This window comes from Saccopteryx bilineata, chromosome 2 (genome assembly GCF_036850765.1).
Source record: "Saccopteryx bilineata isolate mSacBil1 chromosome 2, mSacBil1_pri_phased_curated, whole genome shotgun sequence".
In the NCBI taxonomy this organism is placed as follows: Eukaryota; Metazoa; Chordata; class Mammalia; order Chiroptera; family Emballonuridae; genus Saccopteryx; species Saccopteryx bilineata.
In genome coordinates this window covers 380,345,929-380,358,116 of record NC_089491.1, presented here as the reverse complement: position 1 = coordinate 380,358,116, position 12,188 = coordinate 380,345,929, and the positions used below count along the sequence as shown (strand labels likewise).

At 42.9% G+C, this 12,188-nt stretch overlaps 1 protein-coding gene across 2 annotated transcripts in view; it reads left to right on the top strand.

The window, feature by feature from the left end:
- CA10 (carbonic anhydrase 10) overlaps window positions 1–12,188 on the top strand; it is a 488,258-nt gene that overhangs the window by 55,715 nt on the left and 420,355 nt on the right. The gene's annotated exons all lie outside the window — the stretch shown is intronic.

Genomic DNA, 12,188 nt, shown 5'->3' with positions numbered 1-12,188 from the left:
GTTGATGCGCCTTAGTTGTTCATTGATTGCTTCTCATATATGCCTTGACTGGGGGGCTCCAGCTGAGCCAGTGACCCCTTGCTCAAGCCAGCAACCTTGGGCTTCAAGCCAGTGAGCTATGGGCTCAAACCAGTGACCATGGGGTCATATATATGATCGAACCTGGCTCCTCAGTGCCCCGGGTTGATGCTCTATCCACTGAATCACCACCTGGTTTAGGCAGCTTAGGAGATTATTAACACTATCTTTGGCACAGGGGCAAAAGACAATTACAGTGATCACCAGATCCTAGAAAATAGTGACACCTGATTTAGTGGGCTCTGGAAAGTTTAGATGGAGCCCGAATGACAAGTTCAGGTAAAGAATATGAATTTTTGAGTCATTCCCATCGATAGAGTGGCTGAGATGGGTAGAATGATCAAGTCCTTCCAGTTACCCTCTCTCAATAACTCCGGTTCCAAACTTGACTTTCATCTTTGTTATTTAAATGCTGGGACTCTAGTCTGGCTTGCCTGGACAGCCCAGGTATGCTCATAATTCACTGGCTCCATCACTTGTAAATTATGACAGCACCTGTCATGTCATGCCTGCTCAGCAAATACTGAGTCCATCAGAATCTGAAAGGACAAAAAGGGGAAAAACACATTTATCAAACCGCCTGGCCTTTGCCTAAGGTTAGCATCTGGCCTATGGCCCACCATAGCTAATTGATCCCAGTGGGTCATTCTGTCGCTTTCCTGCCACCCCAGTGGGCCCTGGGCTTTATTTAGCCTTTGTCCTAACAAACAGCCGCGGAATCCGGCCTGAGTTGCAGGAATCATTTGTCTTGTGTTCTGTTTCCACACGTTCCTCAGTGACTGCACTTTGACTTGCAAATATCAGGATCATCCTCAGGGGCTCCTGCACGCTCCCTCCCTGAAGCAGGGCTATCTTTTTCTTCCCTAAGTCGGCTCAGAATTTATGGGAGAGAGTATGTAGATTAATACCTTTTTAAGGCCATAAATTTTTTTTTAAATTTCTTATTAAAATTTTTTTTTCTTCTTTTCCAAGTAACAGCAGAGAAGATAAAGAGACAGACTCCTCCATGCTCACAGACCAGGATAACCTGGCAACCCCCATCTGGAGCCAATGCTCTGCTCATCTGGGAACATGCTTATAAATTGAGCTATTTTTAGGGCCTGAGGCTGAGGCTCCAGGGAGCCATCCTCAGCACTGGGGCTGATGTGCTTGAACCAACTGAGCCATGGCTGTGGGAGGGAGAGAGAGAGAGAGAGAGAGAGAAAAGAGAGAGAGAGAGAGAGAGAAAAGAGAGAGAGAGAGAGAGAGAGAAGATTGAGAAGGGTGGAGAAGCAGATGGTCACTTCTCCTGTGTGCCCTGACTGGGATTCAAACCTGGGACTTCCACAAACTAGACCAATGCTCAACAACTGAGCCAACCATCCATAGCCTTTTTTTTTTTAAATTTTAACCAAATTTAAGTAAAATTATGCCATAGCTTCTGATTCCTTTGACTGGGCAATTTTATCTACTTTTTTTCCTTTTGCCAGATTTTCTTTCTGCCTCTTTTAGCACCTCCCCCATCCTCCAACATCACAAGCACTAACATCAAATAATAAAAGTAACGATGTCATTTACTGACGCACAAAGTATTGTCTTATATACAATAGTTTATTTGGTCCTTGTGACAGTCCTTTAAGGTCTTTATTTCCAATTTTCAGATGAGGACACTGAGGTTTGTGTTTTTCTTTTCTTTTTTTTTTTAACTGAGCATTTAAAAGATGAAAAAATTGCCCAAAGTGACACAAAATTTACTAATACATTTGGGATTCCACTCCAGGTTGCTGTATATTTTCCATTATTTCACGCTGTCTCTCAACAGATACTGACGATTCTGTTTCTTTCTTGCTTTTCATTTCACTCAGCCTTGCTGAATTCGAATTGAAGAGAGATAGGAGATTTTAGTCTCATTCAAAGCTGCTAGTTGTGATTGAAAGCTTTGTGTGGAATGAGATTAATCTCACAATTGACTAACTCATTGATTTGAGGAATTATCATTAGTTTATCAACTGCAGTTTAAAACTGGTTTGTTGTATCAGTGCCCTTTTAGTATTCTGAATACAATGCACACATACATTCTCCTTATCGCGATGATTTATGGGAGGCTGCATGAACCTGGGCATGGACTTGAATTGTTGGAGTCTGAAGTTTTATCTATTTGTTTTAAAACATGAGTAGAATTTACCATGAAATTGACCTATCATATTCATGGACAATATATTGATACCTGATTCCACGATGATAAATAATAATAATAAAAAACATGAAATACAAAATGCGTCCTGACTTTGACGCCATATCCATCTCGTGAATTTGTGACAAAAGAGAATCGTTCTTTAGACAGAGTTACAATGCTTCTTGTTGCCCATTTCTTAGCTGTCAAATTAATTTAAATGGATTAGCATTATTCTGCCATTATTTATCTGTCTTGAGGTTATCCCGAACATTTTCCTTAAAAAAACAATCACAATAAAATGACAATGCACATTGATCAATTTTTTTTACGAATTAACTTAAACATACATATGCCTTATCCTTCCTCACTGATTTTGGTTTGCTTTCCTACAAGAAAGATTTTAAAAGAGGGGGAGTAGAGAAAGTTCTGGGTTTGATAAAGTTAATTTTGATATTCAAACAACCAGGTGGCCACTAGGAAGGGAATCATTGGGAAATTGTGACATGTCTACTAAAAGGGCTATTATGTGCACATTAAAAATATCACTGAAGAAAACAACTCAGGAAGTAATGTTTAATAAAAGAAGCAGAAAACAAAATTTTAGCTACACTCCTACAATTACATAAATTAGAGTTAATCTTCTTATACCTTTTGTGTTCTATTGTTATTATTTAAGTTACATGTTGCTTAATATCTAGGGACTATGAATAAACTATTTCAGGGAAAAAGTAGAAAGAAGTCTAAAGGTGCATATTCTTATAAAACTTGTAAATAGCATTTCTAAAGAAAGCTTATGTCTTTCTCCCCTTCCTAGATTTATTAAATATTTATTAAACAGTATGCTTCATGCCCCTGTTATATGTGTTGCCTGCCAGTAGACAAGACACTGTATCTACCCTTGAGATAGTTTTAATTTATTTAGGAAGACAGAGCTGTGGGAAAATACAAATTAAAAGTATAGGAAGAAATTGTTGCAGCCATGAGAAGAATAAATAGATGCGACATCTAACTAACTGTAATATGGCATCCTGGATGGGATCTTGGAACAGAAATAAAACATTAGGTTAAAAGCAGGAAATCCGAATGAAGTTGACATCCCAGAGCTCTTTCTTGTGTCACTTTTGGTCTCTCTACACATGTTCACACAATTCTTGGTAACCTCCTGTCAACTCTTGGTTTTAAATGTCACTGATATGTCAACAAATCATAAACATGTATCTCATCTTGACCTTTCCTCATTGTATGTATATCCAACTGCCTACTTGACATCTCCCCACAAAGCTTATGAGCCATCTCAAACAGAACTCTTGACTTCATTCACTTCATGCTCCAAAGCTGCTCCTCCCCGTCTCCCTGGTCACCTCAATGACTGTCAACATACTCACTCAGGCCAAACGAGGTGGGAGCTACTCTTCATCCACGGTCTTGAACTCCCCTCATGCAGTCCGTCACCATGTCTCAATCACTCTTCCTCTGAGAAATAGAAGGTCCAGCCACTGCTGTGGCCACCAACGCTATCCTAGCTGAAGCCACTGCCGTCCTTCTCCTGAAACACTACCCGTCTCGTCCCGCCTCGTCTGCAACCCCTCTCCCCTCACGTGTCCTGTGGTCACTTTTATTGCCTCGAAAAAGCCAAACTCTTTCCTGCCTTCTTAAGATTTTTGAATCCATCGGAAATGCTATCACTGTTGACCTTTAAGAGGCCAGATCTTTTTTAAAATCTCAGATCAAGTGTCACAATCTCAAAGGTCATCACCGTCACACAATCTGATGTGTCCTTCCAGTCACTCGCTACCTCAGCTCTTAAATGAAGCTGCAGAGTACTTTCCTCTATCTAATATTCTCCTTGTAGTTTCATTCGCTTGTTTGCTTTTTTCCCTGTGCCCAGTAGAATGTAAGTTCTTAGAAAACAGAAACTTCGTAATCTTTAAAAAAAAAAAAAAAGATAACTTAAAAAATGTTTTTCCGCCTGACCTTTGGTGGCGCAGTGGATAAAGCGTCGACCTGGAATGCTGAGGTCGCCGGTTTGAAACCCTGGGCTTGCCTGGTCAAGGCACATATGGGAGTTGATGCTTCCAGCTCCTCCCCCCTTCTCTCTCTCTCTCTTTCTCTCTCTCTCTCTCCCTCTCTCTCTCCTCTCTAAAATGAATAAATTTAAAAAAAAAATTTAAAAAATGTTTTTCCATTGATTTGAGAGGGGGCGAGGGGAACGGAAGGGAGGGAGAGAGAGAGAGAGAGAGAGAGAGAGAGAGAGAGAGAGAAGTATCAACTTATTGTTCTACTTAGTTGTTTCATTTAGTTGTGGTTACTTTTCACATGTGCTGTGACCAGGAATTGAACCCACCACCTGTGGCAAGCCCACTAGGGGCAGTACTCTGCCCATCTGGGATGTTGCTCCATTGCTGGGCAATCGAGCTCTTCTTAGCACGTGAGGTGGGGGCCATGGAGAAATCCTCCGTGATCAGGGCTAACTCACTCCAATCGAGCCATGGCTACAGTAGAAGAAGAGAGAGAGAGAAGCAAGAAGGGGAGGGGTGGAGAAGCAAATGGGAGCTTCTCCTAAGTGCCCTGACCAGGAATTGAACCTAGAACATCCACATGTCAGGCTGATGTGCTACCATTGAACCAACCAGCCAGGGCCAAACTTTATATTCTTGATGCATAGAATACTTCCTGGCAACCATAGGTGCTGAATAAATAGTTGTTGATTTAATGCAAATGTTAAATGAGAAACAGACACTAAAGTTCTGAAATTTACAGAGATGGGGGATTACAGTGGGGCTGGAATGATCAGAAGTTTCTTGCAAAATGTAGGAATTGGTAAGGCTTTGAGAATGAGTAAGACTTGTCAAGAAAAAGTAGATGAAGAGGGAATTCCAGGGGAAAAACTGGCTGAGCAAAGGTGTGAAGAGAGTAATAAACATGGTATACTGGGAGACAGCAGGGAAAATAGAAACTTTGTAAAGATTATGACAAATGAGAGCAGAGGGGTGATGGATCCAAACTGCAGAGAATCTAGAATACCAGGCTAAACATGAGCCGTGTTGGAGATTTCCTCCTACTGACTTTCAGCCCTGGCTCTCGTCAGCCTCTTCGCCATGATCTCCTGCTAAGCCTTTTAGGAGAAAGTAATAGAGGCTGATCCACCACCACTTATTTATTTTCTTATCTTCCAACATAGATAATTCATATGTCAGCTTGCTTAGGTCTGGTCCAATGGGTAAAGTGGTTCTAACTTATATCCATCTTCAGTGCTTGGGACAGTCACCTGGTCACTCAGTTAACCACTGCAAGTCTTAATGATCTGTGTGTTCTGTCTACTGTTTATGGTACGTTGGGGTCATAAAGGTTTATGGGTTTCATCCTTGGCTCATAACTTCAGAAAAAGTAAAGAAGAACAGGGATGTAAATGTTCTCAGGCATGGCATTTCTCCCTCCTAACCCCTCGTGCTGTTAAACGAAACACGTTAAGCTAAATAAAAGAGTTGGCTATGGCTTTGATTGCCACAGGCAGGGCATCAGCTCCTGGTGCTCTTCCAACTCCGTGTTGAGCGAGGGCCTGTCACCCAAACTGACAACACTTTGTCCACACTCCCACGGACTACAAGTATCGGCATCCCACCAACAAGGCGTTGGTTGTAGACTAAAGTGTACCGTGTGTGACCCCACGACAGCATGTTTCATGCATTTATCCAGCTTTTGTTGGGTAGCTCTTTATGTACCAAGTGTTGACTAAAGAATGAGATTTCCAAAGAAGACACCTTCCCTGAGCTCAAGAGAGTTCCAGCATAGTGTGAAAGAATGACATGGAAACAGATAAGTCTGCGGCACTATCTAAATCCTAAATCAGGGGTTCATGGGGGTGTAAAAGTCAAGAACTTAGAGAACGTCATCCCTGGCAAGTCCCAGGGGCACCATGCAGTGCACTCAGGAGGTCATTACATTCCCTCTGGTGAGCCATGCTCTTCGCGGTGTTCCTGCTCCCCATGCAGGGGGCAGAACTGGCCAGTAAAGGGGAGAACCTGAAGTCCTTCAATAAGGGGATATGACCCTTTGCAGCCTGCCTCCCCTGTAAGCAGGACCTTGCAGTATCCGGTGCCCTGTTGTTCCAATGGGCTCAGGATCCCCTTCCTTGAGTTACCTCCTCAGGTGAGAAAAGCAGTTTCCTAGGGACCTTAGCTGTTCAGGCCTCCTACTGCCTCGTTGAAAGCAAGTAACCACAGTGGGACACATGCCCTAACTGCCTCGCCCCGGTATTTGACTCCTTCTCATACACCACCTGGCACAAGTGTAATTGCACTGCCCCAGGGCTCGGTAGTTTCTTTTGCAACATGGTGGAGTTTTATGAAGCGATCTCCCTTACCCAACTGGATCCCTTTGTGAGGCTCGTCCGTTCCCTCTTGTACAGTCTCCGCCCCTCCCACACCAGGGCACGCTCAGTCATTGCTCTTGAGTTTTGTTTTCTCCCAAATCTGGAGACCCCTGCCATTTCCACATGCAGATGTTTCCCAGTTGTGTTTTTTCCGAACCTAAGTTAGTTAAGTCGCTTTGTTTTGCAGCTTACAATAGGGATTGAAATATATAGAGAGAAGAGAGTTGTAAAAGTTTATCTCAAAGAGATGTAAAAGAATTAGCCGGTGAAAATATAATTACTTTTTAAAAACAGGTGAGATTCCCGGGAGTCATCCAGGAATGTGCTTTATAGAATTGTGGGAGAACTACAAGCGTTCCCAGCATTAGGCCAGGTCTCTAAGGACTGGTTTGAAAAACCCAGGGCGGAGTTGTGGGAAGTGTTTATATATATGCGGGCCCCTCCAACTTGGGTGGTCTGGCCCAGTGGAAATGGAGGGGGAGGGACTCCTGTTTAATTTTATATACACTCTAGTGACTAATTTCAGGAAGTCTGAAAAATTTTTATCTTACACAGAATTTCTACAATGTTTGTTGATCAGACACCATTTACATTCCATTGGAAATTCATGTATTTTCAAATTCTGACCTTCTCTTTAAAATAGCTCACTTCTAAAAATTTGAGTAAGAAGCAGCATTAGATGACAAAACCCTTTCTTGCTCTAAGACGGGAGTCAGCAAATTGTGTTTGTAAACAAAGGTCTATCGGCACTCAGCCACACGCATCCATGTATATGTGTGTCGTTCATAGCTGCTTTTGTGCTGTAATGGTAGAGTTGAGTAGTTGGACAGGGACAATATAGCTTTCCTACAATCTATAACTATCTGGCCGTTTACAGTAAAAGCTTGTTGCCCCCTGTTCTAAGACCCTGTACCTTTTAAGTGGCATCCCTTCTCTGTGCCTCAGTTTCCTCATCATTACAGGAAGAGATTAGAGCAACGAACTTGGTGTTTCTTTCAAAATCCTGAGAGGTCCCTTTGAAAGCTCAGAAGCCCTCCAATTGCCTCAATGAGAAAAAGGGGTGGGGAGAGATGGCAATAGGTTCTTTCCTGTCAGGAGAGGGGCCTTTCCTATGCGTCTCTCCTCATCTGGCAGTGATGACAACCCAACCATTTACTGTCAGCTTCATTGTTTTGATTCAACACCCGGATGTTCCCAAGGGGCTGGCTGCATGTTAAGTACAGAAGTCCCCATCCATAAGCGAAGAGGAGCGGAGAGCAGAGCGGAAGGGCAGAACGGAAGGGCAGACTGCTTCCGGCTCACCTGTTTGCTCGGCGGAATTCTCAAACAGCTCTCCACTCGCTGCAGATCAGCTGCCAACACCAGGGCGGCTGTTAGGATGCGGCCAGGAGTTAAACTGGAAATCTAGGACTGCTTTCAGGGTTCTGTCTCCAGCAAGCTGCTCCTGGGACTGGAGCAGAGCCTGCCGTGAGAACGCGCTGGACAGTATGGAAGCCAGGCTGGCCGGCCAATGGCGTGCGAACACATATTACATATAACGCCGTTATTTTCTTCAGTTTTAGCCTGTGGTGAGCATAGTTTTGGAATTGATAACATCCACTGGGCCCCGCTCAGACTGACTGATTTTGAGGGGGGATGATTTGGGTCCTTGACAACACACCTCAAAGGAAGCTAACGAAAACGGCAGTTCTGCTATTCTAACACACGATCCAGGTGATCCGTGCGTCTTGCTGCCTGCTACATCCGACGTAAGCCCATGTCTGGGCGGTGGCTGAAGACGCAGTGATTGGAGATTAAGAGAGCAAAGGGTTTTGCAACTTTCTGTACAGAACAGAGGTTTTCACGGATGCTTTTGTTGCTTTCAGTCCTCTTAATTATTCCAAGGGGGGGGCTTCATATTCTTTGTTTTATTTATTTGTGTGTGTGTGTGTTTTAAATGTTAATTGTATTAATTTTAGTGAAAGAGGAAGGGAGAGACGAAGAGAGAGACAGGAACATCTGTCTGTTCCTGTGTGTGCCCTGACGGGGATCAAGCCAACAACCTCTGTGCTTCAGGACGATGCGCTAACCAACTGAGCTATCCGGCCAGGGCTCATTTTCTTTCTTTTAAATGATGTTTCTTTTTGTTTTGTTTGTTTGTTTTTTCATTTTTCCGAAGCTGGAAACGGGGAAGCAGTCAGACAGACTCCCGCATGCGCCCGACCGGGATCCACCCGGCATGCCCACCGGGGGGCGATGCTCTGCCCATCTGGGGCGTCGCTCTGTTGCATCCAGAGCCATTCTAGTGTCTGAGGCAGAGGCCACGGAGCCATCCTCAGCGCCCAGGCCAACTTTGCTGCAATGGAGCCTTGGCTGCGGGAGGGGAAGAGAGAGACAGAGAGGAAGGAGAGGGGGAGGGGTGGAGAAGCAGATGGGTGCCTCTCCTGTGTGCCCTGGCCGGGAATCGAACCCGGGACTCCTGCACACCAGGCCGATGCTCTACCACTGAGCCAACCGGCCAGGGCCTAAATGATGTTTCTTAATGGATGCTTTAGCAGACTGATAGGTCATCCTTATATGTAGGGGTGTGTGTGTGTGTAAGTGCGCACACATATATCAAGAGAGAATATTAATGTATCTGAAAATCTGAAAATTTAGTCATCTTAGTTGCATTAGAATTAGTTTTCCCTCATTAAAATTAATTTAAAAAAAGAATTTTCCCTTTTATGCCATCTTAAGAGCAATCATCTTTTTATTTTTTAATTTATTCAATTTATTATTATTGACTGTATTGGGATGACATTGATTAATAGAGTTATACAGGTTTCAGGGGTACAGTTCTATAATACATCATCTGAGTATTGCATTGTGTGTTCACCCCCAAATCAAGTCTCCCTCCACCACCATCTCTCCTCCCTTACCCTTCTCCTTGCATTTCCTTTTTTCCTCACTGCTTTAGCTTTCGGTAGAAATGACAGCTTCTTGAGGATATGGTCAAATGGCAGGAAGTAGTAGGAAAACAATATTTGAATATGTAATGACGTAGCACGCGGCATTATATTGATAATTCAGATAAATAGGGAAAGATGTACCTTTTATCTATTTAGTTAAAGTATTATCCTCTGATTAGTGCCGTGGTGGCGACCCTTTTTATAAAAACCATCCACTTTAACAGTGCTGGTTAACCTGGTCTCTCCCACCCACTAGTGGGCATTCTAGCTTTCATGGTGGGTGGTAGTGGAGCAACCAAACCGTGCTGCGATTGGCCCACCATGAAAGCTGGGATGCCCACTAGTGGGCGGGAGGGACCAGGTTGACCAGCACTGTTAAAGTGGGCGGTTTTTATAAAAAGGTAAGCCATCCCGGGATTAGTGTTTAGCATACATTTTGCTCTGTCTCATTTAGCATGGATAGATAGTGCTATAAATAGTCGCTTTAGGTCAGCCACTGTCAAGAGGTGTACCACTGTTCCTGGAGGGTCATTTGGAAATGGGTGAAACAACTTGAGATTGTTTTAATGAAAAAGGATCCAAGTAGCTCTCACCGAGGGGACACAGAAAATGCAGTCTGCAGTACATTAGACAGTTCTACACAATGATAAAGTGTCTGTTGTCCCAGCAGATGTTCAAGTGAGTGAAAACTGCTTTATTTACCTGAGCCTACAACACAAAGCATCACTTACCTAGTTTTAATATACCCAGTTCTCCAGCGATGCAAATACTGTATATATCAAAGGGAGGTGGTACTTCCTTTTGTTCTAAAATTGCCAAGAGTTGTTCACTATTTTGGGAGATCATACCACTGAAAGCAATGCTACTTATAGATTCTGGAATCCCCAGTAAAATACAACTGTATTATTTGTACTTGTTTCAATCAAACACCCAACTATTTCTTCTAGTGCATCGTACCCACATATTTATAAATTAAAATATATATTTTACTATAAATTATGGTTTTTGCATTTCTCCTTTATATTAAGGCTAAAGCATTACATTGATTATGTATTTTTTGAACTTGTGTGTATAAGTTAAGAGTCAGCAAACTTTTTCAGTAAAGAACCACATGGGAAACATTTTGGGTTTCATGAACCAAATGGTTTCTGTTGCAACTATTCAGCTCTGCTATTGTAGCAAGAAAGCAGCCATAGACAATATATAGATAAATGGGCATGGCTGTTTCAATAGAATTTGACTGTTGGCCCTTACCTGGTAGCTCAGGTGGTTAGAGTGTTGTCCCAATATGCCAAAGTTAAGAATCCAATCTCCAATCAGGGCACATGCAAGAATCAACCAACAAATGCATAAATAAGTGAAACAACAAATCAATGTTTCCCTCTCTCTCTCTCTCTCTCTCTCTCAAAATCAATAAGTTAAAACAATTTTTTTTAATTTTTATAAATGGCCACTGTGTTTGAGTGTATTAGGTGACATCTGATCTCACAGATGGCTAAGCCTGTGAGATTCCCCTCTTGCTCCTATGAGGACCCTGCAGTGAGCTGGGAAGGAAGATGAAGGTGGATTATTTAGAGTCAAGGTCAGCGGGAGAATCAGAATCGTTCTGAACTCTAAAGAAATTGCTTTTGTTGACCAACTTGGTGAACTTTGCAAGCATATTACTGAGGCCTAAAGGTCTTTGACTTCACATCTCCCTACTTTCTCTGGTGATGCTAATACCTGAAGTCTCTGTTGATTCTTCCACTTGGCTGGACAGAACCCCTCCAGCCTCTGCTTTGAGGTCACTCTTCCTTCTGTCTGCTGCCCCAGAACAGATGCACTGGCTTCCAGCTCAGCTGCCTTCAGGATCCTGCTCAAGGGCTATGGGAACACCTGGGATCTGTAATATAATATACAGTTCTATAATATACATCATATTATATTATATATATATATATAATGACGTGGGAAGTCAGAGTATGTGGAAATTTACTCTACTAATGCACCTTGAAATGTGATATATCTTTCCAGAGCCTTAAGGGGATTCCTTGTCCCTCTTCTCTTTGTTTCTAAAGTCCCCCAAGCCCACTGTGAGCTCCAGGAAAAGTGGGGTTTTTTTTCTTGTCCTGTCATAGACCCTCCTGAATTACAGAGCTGCTAGCCTCAGGAGTCTTACTGTATAGGCAGAGAAAATCTCTTCTCTGTACTATGGGAAGGCGCTTGGAACAAAGCAATGGCAGCTCATACAGAAGTGAAAGGGGCTGAGCAAATCTTCTCTCTCACCAAAGCATTGCTCTCACCCAGTGTCTCGTAGCATTCTCTCTAACCCAGAACAATGAGTCAGGAAAAGGAAACTGGAAAAAGAACAAGATTTAAAGAATGAAAACTCAAATAAAGGTTTATGATTTACTATACACTGGCCATAGTACAAGCATGGTTGGCATTACATTACTTTCCTCCAGTGTGCCTAGAAGCTGAAAAATGAATGCAATTTCATTAGGAAAGGGACCAGCACGAGTGTACGTACCACCATACTTTGGGGTGTACGGCTGCATTACCCCTATTCCCCCATCAACTGTCATAAATGTCAAAGATTATTTTAGAGGTTGTGTCACTGGGATCTCACTGATCCTCATGATATGTTCTGGTTTCCTGGGATGTCTACTCTTTT